This window comes from Triturus cristatus, chromosome 9 (assembly GCF_964204655.1).
Source record: "Triturus cristatus chromosome 9, aTriCri1.1, whole genome shotgun sequence".
NCBI classification, from domain to species: Eukaryota; Metazoa; Chordata; class Amphibia; order Caudata; family Salamandridae; genus Triturus; species Triturus cristatus.
In genome coordinates, this window is record NC_140592.1 from 260,291,091 (window position 1) to 260,307,676 (window position 16,586).

The window sequence follows — 16,586 nt, forward strand, 5'->3', positions numbered from 1 at the left end:
TAACGGTATAATTACCGAAAATCGGCCGTTACCGACCGGTATTTGGCTACCTACATGAGGCCCATTGTCATTTACAATGTCAATAGCTGTAACTCTTGCACATGCAAGATTTATCGCATTGCAAATGCGTGCTGTAAACTTTTTAAAAGCATTAGGAGAGAACAACAGCAGGCAGAACAAAGCTATTTGAGAAGATAGTGCTTGGAGGCTGTAATTAAAGCCTAAAAGCTACAACAGTAACAGGGGGTGTCGCCATAGGAGGTTACAAAATGAGACAAGGCAATACTAAGGAGGGACTACTAAGCCTTTTGACCAACGAACAGCCAAAGTTTACAGTGGACAATGACACAAGCCAATGTAAAATGTGGACGGAGAGTGGGCGGAGCTTCAAGTCCCTAACTCAATACAGCATGCCTTGCAGAGCAACGCATACACTGCCCAGGCCCGAACTAAAAACGTCTCCAATTTCCTTAACTAAAGCCAGAATGAAAATGGTTGCTATGGAGTGCGTCTGTAAAACGGCTTGTGTGGGTGGGAAAGTTTAACTACAACACACCTGTGCATAAACTCTGCTGAGACAAGAAAGAGTGCTAAGGAAGCAATATTAGAGCCAGCGCCATGCAAGCAAAGATCAGGTTGGAAACATTCCAGGTTTTTACTTTGCATTCTTAAACGATTAGCCAAGGTTTTACAATACTACAAACAGGACTACAGACCCCAGAATGCAAAGCAATAACATGAGCAACTTAAGCATTGATATGTGAAACATAAGCGTTCCGCAAGCTGTTTGCCTTCTAAAAATATAAAAGGTCTGCCTTGTTACTATGCTATGCATGTTTGTCTTACTTTTTTTTCTCTCTGTTTAAATGTCTCCTCACAAACCAGTTTATGTTCCTAATCCTTCAGTCACCATCTGATTTATATATTACCACCACTGACCTTATGTAAAATATGCCAGGAAGAAACGTCATGTATTGCTAAATAAATAAACTATCCAGCCTTCACAAAAAATCATATTAAAGTGGCGCATGGGCCTGCCCTGGAGAGAAACTTGGTTATCTAATTATAGCAGGTCACTGGACTCTGAGGGGCGGTAGGGCTGGACAAACAACTCCGGCAGTATCAGGCCTAGGTGGGGCTCTTTCTGACTCCTTCGAGAGGCATTGTTAAGTCGCAAAATCTCCAGTTTTACATATTGGCCGACTGGGAGAGGAACTGGTTTACCGACATTATCTTAATCGCATCCATGCATTTATACATTTTTTTTCAGGAAAATTATTCTAACAAGACGTGTCTTGGTTCAAAGAAACAATTCCAGCTGGCGATTCTCTCACTTATCTGATGATTTTCAGAATTGAGGTGCACCGCTCAACAGCATAAACCATCAAGATATGAGGCAAACTATGCCAATTATCAGGGCCCCTGGCATTATATGGTCATAGAGGACCAAGTTATGTGGTGGGGAAGACCAAATTATGTGGCAAGAAAAGAAAAATTATGGGGCATATCAACAACAAACGGCGATAATTATCTCTAAGCGCACTTAGCGCTAGGATAATTATCGCCGGCTAGCGTGAATTTTTATCGCTGAGATAGCGTGCTCTTAGCAACGCTTATCTCAATAGCGATAAAAATCCTCAGGCTAACAGGCTAACGTGAGATTATCGCTGGAAACCCAGTGATAATCTCACGTTACCTTGTTGATAGAGACAGGCAAACTTAGCCATGATATCCTCCTTCCATAGGATATCATGGCTAAGTCAGAAAAATACCAGATGTAAAAAGGCAGCGTTAACCGCGGTTAGCGCTGCTTTTTTTTGTCTCTAACAGGGTTAGCGACATTCTTGATAATAGGAGAAATGTCGCTTAGCGACATTTCTCCTATTATTTTACTCTGGAACGCCCCCTTTGCATCTCATTAGAGATGCAAGGGGAAGCGTAGAATAAAAGGGTGCTAACATGCAAATTTGCATGATAGGGTGCTAGTTTTATCTCTCCTTTTTTAGCTTTTAACCCCTTGCATGCCCGCCCCTTTCCCCGCCCAGTGCCGCGCCTTCCATTAGCGGGCGGAGTTCATGACGAGCTGGACTCGTCATGGGCACAGCGCCACCGCAGCCCATGACGAGTCCAGCTCGTCATGGGCACTGAAGGGGTTAAAGCCAAAAAAGCAGAGATAAAGCCCTTGTTGATATGCCCCAAAGTGTTGTATCACGGCACACTTTGTGATAGTGTTAACGTGTAATAGTGACAAAATAAGGGTACTATTTGGTCAAATGCTTTAACTCGCTAAAATCAGTTTGACACCTAAATACAATAATAAGTAATAGAAATGTGACCTGTCAATCCTTCCACTGAACAGCAACATGTGTTGTGGCGTTTTTTATAACTTGTGAGCCTTGCGAGCTAGAAACGTTTTCTTTTATTAATATCTGCAAATTGTGTTATGTGTATTTGTATATCCTATAGGGAGGGTATCTTGGAACTTAAGAAGGATATGTATTGGCCGACTTATGTCTGCTGCTAGGTTAAGAGCCCCGAACCTGCCTGCATGCAGCAGATGATGGAATGTGTGACAAATCCATTTTTATGCGGCAAACACCACAGCAACAAAAGCTCAAAATTCCAGTGGCCATGTCAATAATTAAGGGCTTCCCTGTTCTGCCACTGATTTTGTAGTATATTAAAACTAAAGTACAGAAAAATGAATCAACCAGGAAGGAAGATGGGATTAGAACCCCATCCTAAACAAGAAAGGGACTCGGTGCTTGTTGGCTGCTCCAAGCGCTTAAAACTTAAAAGAGAATACAAGCTGAGTTTGAATATAAACTGGTCACCTGCATGACATACACAGATCTAACAGCAGGCGCTTGCCCTCAAGAGCTACCCTGTTGGCTGATTGCCTTGGAGCTGGGCAGAAGCAGTGTGGTGAGGACCTCCACCCTGACAGAAAGCTAACTGAAAACCTGGGCACAACTAGTCATCGGCCACAGTGTGTCAAGGGAAACTAAGAAAGCTGAAAAATTGACTTTTACAAACCAGTCAGTCCCAAGGCAGTGCTGCCACCGGCGTAAGATCAAGGGCCACACAAAGCTCATCACGGAGTTCATCAAACACTGGTGTCTGGGTCGCTTTTAATATGCTGCTTCTCATCAGAAACTAATGAGGTGGTTCGTCCATAAGAAAAAACAAGCATTTGCAATGCAATAGGACTCGCATTTAAGCGAGACCTATTGCATTGCAAACGGGAGGGAGGGCGGGGCCGTGGGGCAAGAAGGCATGAACAATGGGAGTGCGGGGGAGTGAGAAGGCATGGACTGCAGGAGGGGGGGAGGAGGCAAGGGAATAAAATAGTGCTCACAATCTAAATAACACACACCATGGGACACTCAAAGTAAAGGGGCCAGTGGCCATGGAAGGATACAAATGACGACATGGCTGTTATAAGGAGGGACTAACAAGCCTATAAACCAATCGGAAAGCAGCATTTAGGAAGGACAAAGACACAAGCCAATAAAAAAGATGGGCAGGGCTTTCCTCACGTACTCAACTACCACAGATCAACCACAGAGCAGCGCTTGCGTGCTGGCTCAGGGCTCGACCCAAAAAAGAAAGAAAGCATGTCTCTGAGTTCAGCCAAAAACTAATTAAAACAAAAAGAGGACCTTACATCTTTTTTGTACATCTTCAGGCCACATAAAAAGCAACCATAGAACCAGACCCTAGATTTAGCAGTACTCCCAGCTGTAGAGCAAAAGCTCCAGCCTGCAAAGTACATTAAAAAATATGATTGGATCTGCTGGGGTCATGAATTCAATGACCCAGGAGACTTACTGCAAAATTTCCTGTATTCCCTCGCAAAATAAAAAAAAATTGGTGGTGCCCCTAACCCTTCTAGGGACATCATCAAAAACAAACATATTTAAATATCCCTTGCAGGATATTATGAGGTGCTCCATGAAACAGCATTGAATAATATATAAGTATTCACTTTTTTTGATTTTCTTTTAAACCTTTCTAGGTATCTAACTTTACGTTCTGTGTATACATATATTCATATATATATATATATATATATAGATATATATATATCCACCAAAAATCCCTCCAGCCGGAAAGAAAACGGGATGCACTCTTTACAACCTTTTATGCGCTTTATTTTCTTATAAATTCACTGCATGGGGTACAGGCAATGGCTGATCTACGCGTTTCGGTATTACGCGTTTCGGTATTCCTGATACCTTGCTCACGATCAACTGTTTGTTTGATCCCGCCCTCTTTAAGTTCAATTGAAATTACATCATTTCCTGGCGGTTTTCAAACACCCCTTTGCATTCTGGAGAATGTAGTTTTGAAAACCATTGTTTCTTTGTATTATGTCCGTCTTTCTTATTTATTTACACTCTAATGTTTTGTTTTTAGTAAGAAAAGTTCAATCGACATTATCCTTCATGAACGCTTGTCTTTTCTCTTTATCTCCTCTGGTGGAGCTTCATCTTATGCACGATGAGTCTTTTTGGATCATTAGTTTCCATTTTTTCATTTTGCTCTTCGATGTTATCATCCCTTGACTGCATTTTCTTACATTTTACAGTTTTCATGTTTGTTCCTTCTTTTTTATAGATGTATGTAGAGCTCTTCTGACTGATTAAGGCCGTGCGGATGTAATGTGCGTAATTTTAAGATATACCGTGACTCCTTCTGTCGCAATTGCCTTTCTCGATCTCCCCCACGTTCTTTCTTCGGAATGGTCTCAATTCCATAGTATTTCAATTTTTTCCAGTCTCCTTGATGGGCTTGTTCCATGTGTTTTGCCACCGCATTTGATTTGTCTTTATGTATTGTGGCTCTTATGTGTTCCAGTATTCTTTTTTTCAATTCAAAGATGGTACTCCCCACATACTTCAATGGGCAGGGACATTCCAACACATAAATCACGTATTGTGTTTTGCACGTTATTAATTGGCGAATCTCCCAGATCTTATTGTTTGCCATCTTAATATTTTTTGTCTGTTGGGCGATCTGACAGGCTTTACACATGTGACATTTTATGAAACCCTTTGTCTTCAGCCATGTGGATTCCTTTTCTTTTCCTTTGAAATGGCTATGAATTAGATGGTCCTTCAAATTCTTCGCTCTCCTGTATGTTACCGTCGGATGCTTTCCCACTATTTCCTTAACAGTAGGATCCAACTGTAGTATCTTCCAGTTTTTTCTCAAGATGCTCACTATTTGTTTACTTTCCAATGAGTAATCCATTATTAACCGGATGGTCTCAGATTCTGTTATCTTTGGTTTCCTGGATAGACAATCCTCTCTCGTTTTGCTGTTTGCTGTTTCCCAACATTTTTTTACTGTATTGGTATTATATTTTCTTTTTTTGAATCTTTCCATTGTATTTTGACCGTGTATCCGCCATTCCTCTTCTTCACTGCATATTCGCCGAATTCTCAAGAACTCCCCATAAGGGATACTTGAGATTAGGGTTTTTTGGTGGAAGCTTGTCGCCTCCAGGGTGGCATTGGTTGCTGTACTTTTTCTGTGTAAAGTTGTTTGTATGTGGCCATTTTTGATGTATATTTCCGTATCAAGGAATACCACTCTTTCATTACTGATCTCATATGTGAATTTTATGTTTGTTTTGCTGTTATTTAATAACTCAAAGTATTCCTTGAATTCCATTTCCGTGCCATCCCAGATGATGAATAGGTCATCAATGAACCGTTTCCAACTGACGACCTTATTCACCATTCTGTCAATACTTTCACACCATGCAACCTCTTTCTCCCAATATCCCATCGCTAAACAGGCATAACTGGGACTAAAAGAAAATCCCATTGCAGTCCCATTGCTCTGGCAATACACCTCATCTCCGAAAACAAAGATATTTTTGTTCAAGCATATTGATAACATATCAAGGAGCATTTTGTTATGTTCACTGTATTTGATGTTCCGTTCCTTCAAAAAATAGTCACATGCCTCAAGGCCCATTTCATTTTCAATATTTGTGTATAAGGATATGACATCCATTGTGACTAGCTGGTATGTGTCCTGCCAGGGAGTGTTTTGCAGTAGTCTTAACAAATCTGTTGTGTCCTGTATATAGGAGCTGAGTTGGGTTACGTAGGGGTTTAAGAAGAAGTCAATGTAGTTTGCCATTGGTTCTAACAATGAACCTTTCGCTGACAGGATAGGTCTGCCCGGTGGTTTTTTGTGATCCTTATGAAGTTTTGGCAAGAAATAAATGGTGGCTGTGATTGGATGGGGTACTGTTAAATATTTGCATTCTTCTTCATTTATTAATTTTCGTCCCACCCATTCTTGAAGCTTTTTATCAACTTTTTCTTTTATTTCTAAGGTAGGATTCTTTTTCAATTTTTCATAGTAATTTGTGTTTCTTAGCTGGCGGTGTGCTTCCGCTACATATGCTATTTTGTCCATTATTACTATGTTTCCCCCCTTGTCTGCCATTTTGATTTCAATCTGATCATCCATTGTCAAATTCCGTAAGGCTTCCCGTTCCATCTTGGTTAAATTGTCGGTAAATGCTGGTCTCTTTATTTTGTATAGGTCTTGAATAACCGCTTCCTGAAACACATCTATTTTGTTTCCTGGTGTTAATTGAGGATAAAATCTGGACTTCGATTTCATCCCACTTAGACCTGCCCCTCCTTGTGTAACTGCCATGCTTAATGGGATTTCTTCTCCCTCCATTACATCCAAATTTAAAAGTGTCAAGAAACCTTCTGTATCCTTTACTTGTACACTAGTTGTTTTTTCTTCCGATGTTTTAATTTTTCCATAATGTTTTTTTTCTCCAAAAAATTTGGCCAGTTTGATCTTACGAATGTATAGGTACAAATCGATTCTTACTTGTGCTAAGTCCATTTTACTTGTGGGGCAGAAATGTATCCCCCTTTTTAGTAGCAGAGTCTCTGTATCTGAAATGGGTCTTTTGGATAAATTCACTACTTGTAATTCATTCTTTACTTGTTCTTCCTGCGCATGCTCCTCGTTTCTGTTCCCATTTTTTCCACGGTAACACTTGCTTCTGTTGCCCCTTCTTTTGGGTTTCTTTGTGACCATTTCCGTCCTCTTCCTCTTCCCCTTTGTTGCTGAAATGTGGGTCGATTTTGTTCCCATTGCCTCTGTTGCAATATTAGGCGCATGTCCCCTAAAAAAGATAACTTGCTCCTGTTTGATTCAGATTGTTGTTCCCCATCACTGGGCTCATTGGAGATTAGTGAGGAGGCACTGCTTGAGAAGCTTGTTGCGATGTTCCAAGTTGCTTGTTCCTTCATTGCATCAAACTTTCGAGAAAAAGTGAAGATACGCCCCTCAGCGTAATCATTTGCATCCCTGATGAATTTGGAATGTTTTTGTTCTCTTACCGAGTCCTCATGTTGATCGATTTGCACTTCCAACTCTTCCTTAAACTTTACCATTTCAGTGGTCATCTTTAGTAAAGATAATTCCTTCTCTGTTTCACACAGTTGTTCCTTTATTTTGATAAGGCCAATTTCTATGTGCTTTACCAATATTTCAATTAGGCCTAACGATGATTTCAAGACGAAATCCCCCCATTCCTGCAGTAATTCATTTGATGCGTCTTGATGATTTGGCATCAGCATTATTCTCAGCCCTCTAGGGATTCGTTGTACTTCCAAATACTTTTTCAAAGTGATTAACTCCCAGGATTTATTTATCTCTTTGCGGCTTAATTTTTCCCATGCACGTATTTTACTTTTAATGTCCGTTTTTCCTGTCATGCCCGATGTTCCCGGGTCTTGGTCTGCACTGCCCTTTTCAAACATCGAGCCCAACATCTCATTCCTTTTGGCTTCACGTTTCTCCATTTCTGCCTGCCCGTCTGTTTTCCCCAATTGCTCGCAATAATGGCTTCGCGCAGTTGTAAATCTGAATTTGCTGTAACTGTTAAAGCGCTCACTTGACCGCGTGTTTTCCTGTTGAAACCTGTGATGCGGATTTATGGCGCAGTTACAGTTCCGACACTAAGCTGAAGTATCACCGGTGTGAAACAATGTGGCAACTTTTCTCTTCAACACACTCTCTTACCTCAGTTCTTTCTTTCCGAGCGGTGTGTCCTTTTTCACTTGCTGCTTCTTCTTTCAGCGGTCACTGAATATATATATATATATATAGTACAGCTCCCAAGTATCTGCAAAAGAAGACGCACTCCCATGAAACGGAAATTCTTTATTTTAGAGGTGGCATGTAGACAGACGCATTTCGGCTGTAACAGCCTTGTTCACAACATATTTTGGACCAAACAGTCAATGTTAACCCCTTCGCTGCTAGGTCTTTTCCCCTCCTATGCTAAGCCCTTTTTTGGCTATTTGAGGTAGTTCGCGCTTAGGCCCCTGTAACTTTTTGACCTCATACGATATTCACGCCAAATTTGCATCGTTTTCTTCCAGCATCATGAGGATTCTAAAGGTACCCAGGTTTAGTGGATTACCCTGGAGGGGACTCAGAAATTAGCCAAAATACAGCAAAATTTTGTTTTTGAGGGGGAAAATTTGAAAAAAGGGCTACAGATGAAAGTGTCTGTTTTTTCCCTGCAAATGGTATAAAAAAAGGGTTGTGGTGCTGAAATTACCAACTTCCCAGCTTTCAGGGACAAGCAGACTTTTGTCAGAAAACCAACATTTTTTACACAGTTTTGGCATTTTTCTGGTACATAGCCTATTTTTTGCTATTTTTTGTGCTTTCAACCTCCTTCCAGTTAACGGTAGAAATGGGAACGAAAGCAAAAATGGATCCTGGCAAGCTATACATTTTTGAAAAGTAGACAACATTTTCAAATCAGCAAGTGGTTATTTGTGTAGATCATTCAAGGTTTCTTTATAGAAACTAATAGTTGAATATAGGCAAAATTGAAAATTAGTTGAAAAAAGCAGCCATTAGTGCCAACGTTTTCACCTGTAACTTCTTCAAATTATGGGAGCTGTTTGAAAGCAATATACCTTTACATCCACTGTACCTTTCTGGTTGTGGGGATATATAGGACTTGTAGGTTCACCAAGACCCCGACGAACCCTGAGCCAATAACTGAGCAGCGTCTTGCAATGGTTTTTATTATGTATCGGGTATACAGCAATTCATTTGGGAAAATATATACATGGAAAAATCTGTATGAAAGACACTTATGTATTTATGAAATAGGAACAAAATATAGAGTTTAGAAACAGTAGACATTTGCACATTTCCGAAATTGTGAGTACCCATACTAGCATGAGAATAATAGGTCATTTTTCAAAATTACTTCGTTTTTTACAAATTGTCTTTCATTTGGAAGGCAGAAATGCATCGAAAGTCAAAAGGTAATAACAGTTGCTCTACAATTCTGTGTTACCTTAAGTCTCCTGATACAAATGGTACCTCACTTGTGTGGGTAGGCCTAGTGCCCGCGACAGGAAACGGCTCAAAATTAAACGTGGACACACTTTTATTTTTATAGTGAAAACTGACCCTTTTTTTTGCCAAGTGCCTAGCTGCAGATTTTGAACCCTAGCTCTGCTGGCACCTAGGAAACCTAGGAAACCTATACATTTTTTAAAGCTAGACACCATGGGGAATCCAGGATAGGGTGACTTGACTGGCTCTTACCAGGTTCTGTTACACAGAATCCCTTGCAAACCTAAACATTTGTCCCAAAAACATATTTTCTTCACATTTCTGTGGTGGAAAGTTCTGGAATCCGCGTGGATCCACAAATTCCCACCCACCCGCGTTCCCCAAAGTCTTCAGAGAAAAATGGTACCTCACTTGTGAGGGTAGGCATAGTGCCCGCAACAGGAAACGGCCCAAAATGCAACGTGGACACACCACATTTTCAGAGTGAAAACTGACCCTTTTTTTACAAAGTGCCTAGCAGTGGATTTTGAGACCTAGCTCTGCGGGCACCTTGGTAAACATAGCAAACCTATACATTTTTTAAAACTAGACACCCAGGGGAATCCAGGATGGGCTAACTTGACTGGCTCTCACCAGGTTCTGTTACCAAGAATCCCTTGCAAACCTAATAATTTGTCAAACAAAAAAACATATTTTCCTCACATTTCTGTGGTGGAAAGTTCTGGAATCTGCATGGATCCACACATTTCCACCCACCCCATGTTCCCCAATGTCTTCCGAGAAAAAAAGCACCTCACTTGTCTGGGTAGGTCTAGTGCCCGTGACAGGAAACGGCCCAAAACGCAACATGGAAACACCACATTTTCAGAGTGAAAACTGACCCTTTTTTTGCAAAGTTCCTAGCTGTAGATTTTGAACCCTAGCTCTGCCGGCACCAAGGGAAACCTGGCAAACCTTTACATTTTTGAAAACTAGACACCCAGGGGAATCCAGGATGGGGTGACTTGAGTGTCTCTCACCCGGTTCTGTTACCCAGAATGCCTTGCAGACCTAATGCCCTCATCTGTCCCCCAGGGGGGGCAGGAAGGCTGTAATTTGTGCGGGGGAGGGGGTGGGGGCATGGGCATGCCCGTTTTGGAAAGCCCCCACCCTAATTCAAATTTGCCCCCAAAAAATCCCAGGCATCGAGTGTGCTTTTTGCCACCCCAGGGGGGGGGGAGATTGGGGGCTGGGCAGAAAGCCCACTAGACGCCAGGGATTCTTTTGGGCACATTTTAATTAGGGTTAGGGTTGCCCAAAACGGGCATGCCAATGCCTCCACCCTAATTAAAATTTGCCCCAAAAAATCCCTGGCGTCTAGTTGGCTAGTACACAATTATTATATGCCCCTCTAGTAGGAAATTGCACATTCATGCATCGTCCGTAACAAATACATAACCATTTATTTTGCTGGTCATGTTTATAAAGAGTAGCAACGGGAATTGGTGGGCTCATTTGCCCAAGACAGTTTCATAATTTCATACAGTTTTTCCCCTTTTTCTGTGCAAGCGGGACACACACAGAGAAACCCTAGACAGGCATGTCCTTTGCTGGTATAGGTACATCGATGATCTGTTTTTAATTTGGAAAGGAAGTGAAATTGATGCGCAAATATTTGTATCTCAAATTAACAACAACAACTTAAACTAACAGTTTGTAGCTCAGATGAGCAAAACCAGTATAGTGTTTCTAGATGTTGAGATATATGTTGAGGACTGTAAATTGGAAACTCGCCTACATAGGAAGCCATCTGTAGGCAACACTGTATTGTATGCCTCTAGCCACCACCCCAGCCATCTGTTCATTAGCATCCCCTATGGAGAGATGCTACGGATCAGAAGGAGTTTTAGCACGGACCTTGAATGCTTGCAGGCTCAAAAGGGTAGCAGGGACAGGTTCATAGCGAGGGGGTATTCAGAAGAGGTGGTCACTAAGGCTATTGAGAAGGATAAAAAACAACCACTTACAGCGACATTAATGCCTAAAAACTCAAAAAAATGTAAGGACAATTCTAGGAATTAACCTACATTGGAGCCAACCAGATTAATATTAACATTTAATCGCCAACATAAAACTCTCTGCAAAATTGTCAATAAAAACTGGCCTCTGGTACTTAATGACCCTGTCTTAGGAAGCTCCTTGACAGCAACTCCAAGCATTTCCTACAGGAAAGCTTGCTCCATGAGCAATGGAAGAGTAGCCCTGAGGTGAAAATGACCAAAAATTGGTTGGCAGCAGGGCAGGCTTTTATAAGTGTGCCACCTGCAAAGCCTGCAAACAAGGTTTGAATACTAAAACATACACCACTCCCTTCAAACCTTAGCCTGTTGCCATCACCAAATTCTTGAATTGCATAACAGAATTTGCAATTTACGTGCTGGAGTGTCCATGTGGCCTGCGCTATGTGGGAAGCACAAAGCTGCAGGTCCACAAACGGATACTCCAGCACATGAGAGCTATCAATAACAAGGATGCCACTTATCCGGTGGCACGACATTTTCAGGAACATCATGATAGTAATATACAATTTTTGAAATACTTCGTGGTGGACCCTGTCTTGCCCCTCAGAAGGGGAGGCAATCGGGAATATTTGCTTAGGAAACTGGAAACTAAATTCATCCTGGAGCTTAACTGTAAAACACCACATGGTCTTAACATCAGTGAGGATTTCTTTACCTGCCTTTAAGCATATCTGTTCTTATACCCAGTATTTTTTAGCTGGCATTGGTACCGCCTTTCTTGAATTTTAATGTAGCAACATAGAAATCTTATTGTATAATTTTACTTCTTTTAATTACGGCTGTAATTTAAAGAGGGTAATAAGCACGTTTTTTATTATTATTTTTTAGCACCAGCAGTTTACATGTTTAAAAGTTACGTATGAGCATGTGCACACTTGGCCAGGACCTTTGAACCTACAATAACATATTGACAAAGCAAGTGTGCAATTCAGTTCTGCAAATAGAACATGAGCGAATAACTAGCCATACCTTTATACCATCATGTGTTTTATGACAGAGTTTTTAGTGGGTCTTAATTGGCCACTAATTAATTTAATATCATATTTATTGTTGTCTGATTTTTCTTATGACAATTTTATATTGATGTTTTTATCAGCACTGTCATTGTTATTTAATCTCAACTTATTAAATAATTTATTTTATTCAAGTTGCTATGCTTGTCTTAAATATTTATGATCACATGAATATTTATTGCGTATTTTGCACATATGTATGGTACCTCCGCAGTGCGGATCAATTATTTTGTGGCTCAGATGTTATTAGGCTCACGTATCTCTCAGGAAATGTAACTTTTATGTCTATCATTCACGTGTGACCCTGTGCACTGTCACTTTAAAATAGAAAAATGGCTCAGGAACATGTCATGTGATCAAGGCCTCGGAGGAGCCCGAAACGCGTTATGGCGTTGGTGCGGGCATTCTGAAAATAAACCTGTTCTCTTGGCAATAATTCAGGGTCTGCCTTCTCGTCTGTGAATGCGGTGGCGTGTAGTGTTGCTGATGTATATATATATATAGTGGGCGCTTCATTGTGTGAGCAATTTTCGTGTGGATATTGAGTGGCCCGCTCCGGTCACGAAGCTGCCCCCCTGCTGACGGTGCAGGTCCAGATGTTCTTAGAATAGGACACCATACAGGAACGGCGTCACCGTTCAATCTGGCGCAAGAAAAGCAACGCGTCCAGCGCAATGAGGTACGAGCAACCTGATGGATTTTAATTTTGGGAAGGTTGAGTGACTGCTGCCTCCACTATGGTTTACAATTACCCTCACTACAAGAACCAGAATGCCACGGTGCAACACGCCCCAGAGGGCTGGACTATGTAATTTGCAAACACATGAAAATGCAAGGCAGCTGAATCTCTCCTCCATAAGCCAGCCATGAGGAAGGGAGAAATGTCTCCAGAAACGCGTTGGTAAAAGGCTTGAAGAAACCCTGCTTGTGTCGGTGCACTGGACTCGCTGCTGTCAGTTGAAATAAAAAGGTGAAATTTCAACGTCGAGTGGGCGCTTCATTGTGTGAGCAATTTTCGTGTGAATATTGAGTGGCCCGCTCCGGTCACGAAGCTGCCCCCCTGCTGACGGTGCAGGTCCGGATGTTCTTAGAATAGGACACCACACAGGAACGGCGTCACCGTTCAATCTGGCGCAAGAAAAGCAACGCGTCCAGCGCAATGAGGTACGAGCAACCTGATGGATTTTAATTTTGGGAAGGTTGAGTGACTGCTGCCTCCACTATGGTTTACAATTACCCTCACTACAAGAACCAGAATGCCACGGTGCAACACGCCCCAGAGGGCGGGACTATGTAATTTGCAAACACATGAAAATGCAAGGCAGTTGAATCTCTCCTCCATAAGCCAGCCATGAGGAAGGGAGAAATGTCTCCAGAAACGCGTCAGTAAAAGGCTTGAAGAAACCCTGCTTGTGTCGGTGCACTGGACTCGCTGCTGTCAGTTGAAATAAAAAGGTGAAATTTCAACGTCGAGTGGGCGCTTCATTGTGTGAGCAATTTTCGTGTGGATATATATATATACATATATATATATATATATATATATATATATATATTTATATATATCACTGAAAAAACCATAGGTTTCAGGGACGTTATAGTTAGTTGGACATTTGACTCATATAAAACCAGAGAAATTTGCCTGTTATAATTAGTTGAGCTCGAGCGCCTGCAATGCACTGCTGATGATGTCACATATTACATCACTCATGACATGGTCAGTGACATCACTCATGACATCACTGATGACATCTCAAATGACATCACTGATGACATCACTGATGACATCATCCACATGATAGTCTGACACACCTCTTCACACTGTAATATAATCTTTGATAGATGCACTCTAAATTACAGACTACCGTTTTGAAAAGCATAGACACACCAATACCAGATACTAGATATCCATCCACTGATTCCTTTCTATATATTGTTGAGCCAGATAGACACTGATACAGTCACGTATACATGGTGTGACTCATCATTACATCAGTATAATATCCACTCATACACTAGGAGCAATATCTGTTGCCATCAACACTGCATCATCTGCAATACCGACTCAATCTGAATTATGAATACTGCTGTCTGCAGTGTAGGCCATAGAGAGCGGTCACAAAGGTCCCACAGATACGTAAAGTGACTTCACCCACCCAGTTTGTCGTCAGCGAAGCAACACAAAAGAGTGTGCAAAGCCTGCAATTATACATATGCATGGTGCAGACAGTACACACTGGAGCAATGTCTTTTCCTACAGAACTACCTAATCTACAATAGCGACTCCATATGAATTGTGAACACTGCTGTCTGCAGTGTAGGCCAGAGAGAGCAGTCAGCAAGAGCCCACAGCCACCTGGCATTCACTTGAGCTCTACAGTTTGCAATAAAACGAAGAAAAAAAACGTGTGCAATGATGCATATCAGTGGTGCAGACAGAGCGCACTGGAGCAATGTCTTTTACTACAGGACTGCATCATCTATAATACCGACTCAATGTCAAATGTGGACACTAAAGTCTGCAGTATAGGCCAGAGAGAGCGTTCAGCAAGGGCCCACAGCCACGTAACATTGAATTGAGCTCTACAGTTTGCAATACACGAAGCAAAAAAAACGCGTGCAGAGCCCGCAATGATGCGTATGAGTAGTGCAGGCAGAGCACACTGGAGCAATGTCTTTTCCTACAGGACTGCATCATCTACAATACCGACTCAATGTCAAATGTGAACACTGAAGTCTGCTGTGTAGGCCAGAGAGAGCATTCAGCAAGGGCCCACAGTCACGTGGCATTGACTTAAGCTCTACATTTTACAATGCATGAAGCAAACAAAACGTGTGCCGAGCCTGCAATGATGCGTATGAGTGGTGCAGACAGAGCACTAAGAGTGGGTGACAAATTCCGTTCCACTCGCGGAACTTGCAAAATGTTGGCATTTTCGCGTTCCGCGTGGAACGCGAAAATGTTGAATCTTCCGCGATCCGCGGCGGAACGGAAATATGCAGGGCAGGATTCATTCTAAACCTCAACAGGAAGCACTTACAGATATAAATAAAGCAGGTGCCTGAGTTGAAGCTGAAATTCAGTAACGTATTAATCAGCACAAAGCACGGTCGAGGCTAGGTAGGTGTGCTTTCTCCCCATATCTACCGTCAACAATTTGCTGTAATCCTTGATGGAGGTCTGTGCATCCATGAGTTTCTCGAGCACAATCCCTGTGTAGTTCCTGACACCAGGAGGTCCTGTCTCCTCATCTGCTGCTCTGATCGGTCTCTGGCCCTTTTTAAACAAGAGGCACGTGAACTGCATGGAAGCCCTGCTTATTTGGCCCCAACCCACACACCAGCGGTGTGCAACGTCTTCCCGCCCTTTCCCCCACTATGATGGACAGCTCACTCGAGGGACCCCGGCGCCCGTCGGCGCGGTGGCAGGTGGCAACATTACAGACACACATGGTCGCTAGACAACTCTTCTGGCCCTGTAAGCAGCTGTAGTGTAGGAAAAGCACTATACATTTACCCAACGAGGTAGCACTTACTGATTAGCCAGTAGAAAGTACTCCAGTTGAGTGGAGGTATTGCACAAAACTGTGGCCTCTTCTTGGGTAAATATGCAGGGCAGTATTCATTTTGGCACAATGCTCCTGTCACAAAACTTAAACCTCAACAGGAAGCAATTACAGATATAAATGAAGCAGGTGCCCGAGTTGAAAAAGTTCAAATTCAGTACCGCATTAATCAGCACAAAGCACGGTCGAGGCTAGGCAGGTGTGTTTTCTCCCCATATCTACCGTCAACAATTTGCTGTAATCCTTGATGGAGCTCTGTGCATCCATGAGTTTCTCGAGCGCAATCCCCGTGTAGTTCCTGACACCAGGAGGTTCTGTCTCCTTATCTGCTGCTCTGATCGGTCTCTGGCCCTTTATAAACAAGAGGCATGTGAACTGCATGGAAGCTCTGTCTGTTTGGGCCCGACCCACACACCAGCGGTGTGCAACGTCTTCCCGCCCTTTCCCCCACTATGATGGACAGCTCACTGGAGGGACCCCGGCTCCCATCGGCGCGGTGGCAAAGTTACCGACACACATGGTCACCTGAGACAACTCTTCTGGCTCTTTACGCAGCTGTAGTGTAGGAAAAG